This window comes from Pimephales promelas, chromosome 2 (genome assembly GCF_988280905.1).
Source record: "Pimephales promelas chromosome 2, fPimPro1.hap1.1, whole genome shotgun sequence".
Taxonomy (NCBI): Eukaryota; Metazoa; Chordata; class Actinopteri; order Cypriniformes; family Leuciscidae; genus Pimephales; species Pimephales promelas.
In genome coordinates this window covers 51,424,737-51,427,896 of record NC_142770.1, presented here as the reverse complement: position 1 = coordinate 51,427,896, position 3,160 = coordinate 51,424,737, and positions in this window count along the sequence as shown.

Below are 3,160 nucleotides of genomic sequence, written 5' to 3'. Positions count from 1 at the left end.
ACGGAGGGACCTCGCTCCCGGGGCTTCGTCCCCGGGGCTCGGGGACTCCGTGGCGGCTCGGCCCCCGGGGTTCGACCCCGCTCGCTCGCTCCAAAACCCAAGTCCAAAACGTGGGGTTGCACGGGAGCTCCGGGCGCGACGGGTCTCCACGCACGGCCCCGGGGAGGGAGCTCCGACCCGGGCCGGAGGCAGATTCGCCCCCCGCCCCCCGGCTGTCCGCCCGGAGCCGAGACGGTCCTAAAACGGGCCTTGGGGGTGATGTAGAAGGGTAACGCTCACACAACCAGGACTCACACAAACCGATCTGCATCCCAGGCAGGGTGCGGGTCTCCTGGGCACGAATAAAGCCCGATGCCCCGTGGGTGATGTTGGCCCTGGCCACTCAAGGCACTCACCCAAGCCAGAGAGGGTGCACTCTGGCTGGGGAAGCAGATTCAATCTCTGCTGTGGTGGAGCTCTGGAAAAACGCCAAACCTCCAGGAAAAGACGGCCCGGTTTCTCTGAAAAGTGCATCCCAGGCAGGGTGCGGGTCTCATGGGCACGAATAAAGCCCGATGCCCGTGGGTGATGTTGGCCCTGGCCACTCAAGGCACTCACCCAAGCCAGAGAGGGTGCACTCTGGCTGGGGAAGCAGATTCAATCTCTGCTGTGGTGGAGCTCTGGAAAAAACGCGAAACCTCCAGGAAAAGACGGCCCGATTTCTCTGAAAAGTGCATCCCAGGCAGGGTGCGGGTCTCCTGGGCACGAATAAAGCCCGATGCCCCGTGGGTGATGTTGGCCCTGGCCACTCAAGGCACTCACCCAAGCCAGAGAGGGTGCACTCTGGCTGGGGAAGCAGATTCAATCTCTGCTGTGGTGGAGCTCTGGAAAAACGCGAAACCTCCAGGAAAAGACGGCCCGGTTTCTCTGAAAAGTGCATCCCAGGCAGGGTGCGGGTCTCATGGGCACGAATAAAGCCCGATGCCCGTGGGTGATGTTGGCCCTGGCCACTCAAGGCACTCACCCAAGCCAGAGAGGGTGCACTCTGGCTGGGGAAACAGATTCAATCTCTGCTGTGGTGGAGCTCTGAAAAAAAAAAAACGCGAAACCTCCAGGAAAAGACGGCCCGGTTTCTCTGAAAAGTGCATCCCAGGCAGGGTGCGGGTCTCATGGGCACGAATAAAGCCCGATGCCCGTGGGTGATGTTGGCCCTGGCCACTCAAGGCACTCACCCAAGCCAGAGAGGGTGCACTCTGGCTGGGGAAGCAGATTCAATCTCTGCTGTGGTGGAGCTCTGAAAAAAAAAAAAAACGCGAAACCTCCAGGAAAAGACGGCCCGATTTCTCTGAAAAGTGCATCCCAGGCAGGGTGCGGGGTCTCCTGGGCACGAATAAAGCCCGATGCCCACCTTGAAACGGAGCCTGGGCTCGACTCTGAAGTCCAGATCTCGAAAAACGACAGAGTCCAAAAAGGTGCGGTGGCTCCAAACCTCCATGCCCTCAGACCTCCCTGGCCAGCCCAGGGAGGGTGGCCCGTCCTGGGCCAGACTCAGATTTCCCCCGCCACCCCTGGAGCTCCGCCTGGAGCGAAGACGGTCCTAAAACGGACCATGGGGCTCTTGTAGAGGATGAGGGAGGGAGAGAGGGGCCTTCAGAGAGCCCCTTGGCCGGCTTGACTCTGGAGTCGAATTTGGAAAAATAGACAAAGTCCATAAACGTGCTGTTGGTTCGGACCTCCAGGGCACTCAAGGCACTCACCCAAGCCAGAGAGGGTGCACTCTGGCTGGGGAAGAGGATTCAATCTCTGCTGTGGTGGAGCTCTGAAAAACACGAGAACCTCCAGGAAAAGGCGGCCCGGTTTCTCTGAAAAGTGCATCCCAGGCAGGGTGCGGGTCTCCTGGGCAAGAACGAAGCCCAATGCCCACCTTGAAACGGAGCCTGGGCTCGACTCTGAAGCCCAGATCTCGAAAAACGACAGAGTACAAAAAATGTGCGGTGGCTCCAAACCTCCATGCCCTCAGACCTCCCTGGCCAGCCCAGGGAGGGTGGCCCGTCCTGGGCCAGATTCAGATTCGCCCGCCACCCCTGGAGCTCCGCCTGGAGCGAAGACGGTCCTAAAACGGGCCTTCGGGGATGTATGAGAGAGGGGAAGCGTGGTGGTGGCAAACACAGAGGACCCCCTACCAGCGATCAGACCGTCGTGAGTCCCACTCAGAGTCACTCTGGGTGGGCATGTAAAAATCCAGATTACGCCGCGCTGGAGCTCTGGAAGTTACGAGACCTCCAGGAAAAGACAGGCTGGTTTTCTGAAAAGTGCACCCCAGGCAGGGTGCATCTTTTCCTGGGCACGAGCCCAGCGCACATGGTGTGGTGGTCCGGCTCTGGTGCCAAAGTTTGGGGGAAAAAATAGACAGAGTCCAATAACGTGGTGTGGTTCCAAAGCTCCATGCCCTCAGACCTCCCTGGCCAGCCCAGGGAGGGTGGCCCGTCCTGGGCCAGATTCAGATTTGCCCGCCACCCCTGGAGCTCCGCCTGGAGCGAAGACGGTCCTAAAACGGGCCTTCGGGGATGTATGAGAGAGGGGGAAGCGTGGTGGTGGCAAACACAGAGGACCCCTACCAGCGATCAGACCGTCGTGAGTCCCACTCAGACTCACTCTGGGTGGGCATATAAAATCCAGACTACGCCCCGTCGGAGCTCTGGAAGTACGAGACCTCCAGGAAAAGACAGGCTGGTTTTCTGAAAAGTGCACCCCAGGCAGGGTGCATCTTTCCTGGGCACGAGCCCGGCGCACGTGGCGGGGTCCGGCTCTGGTGCCAAAAAAATTGAGAAAAATCGACTAAGTCCAATGGCGTGACGTGGGTTCAAAGCTCCATGGTCTCAGACCTCCCTGGCCAGCCCAGGGAGGGTGGCCCGTCCTGGGCCAGAGTCAGATTCGCCCGACACCCCCTGGAGCTCGACCTGGAGGGAAGACGGTCCTAAAACGGGCCTTCGGGGCTGTATGGAAGAGGGCAAGTGTGGTGGTGCAAAACACAGAGCACCCCCTACCATTGATCAGACCGTCGTGAGTCCCACTCAGACTCGCTCTGGGTGGGCATATAAAATCCAGACTACGCCCCCCCCGTCGGAGCTCTGGAAGTACGAGACCTCCAGGAAAAGACAGGCCGGTTTTATGTAAAGTG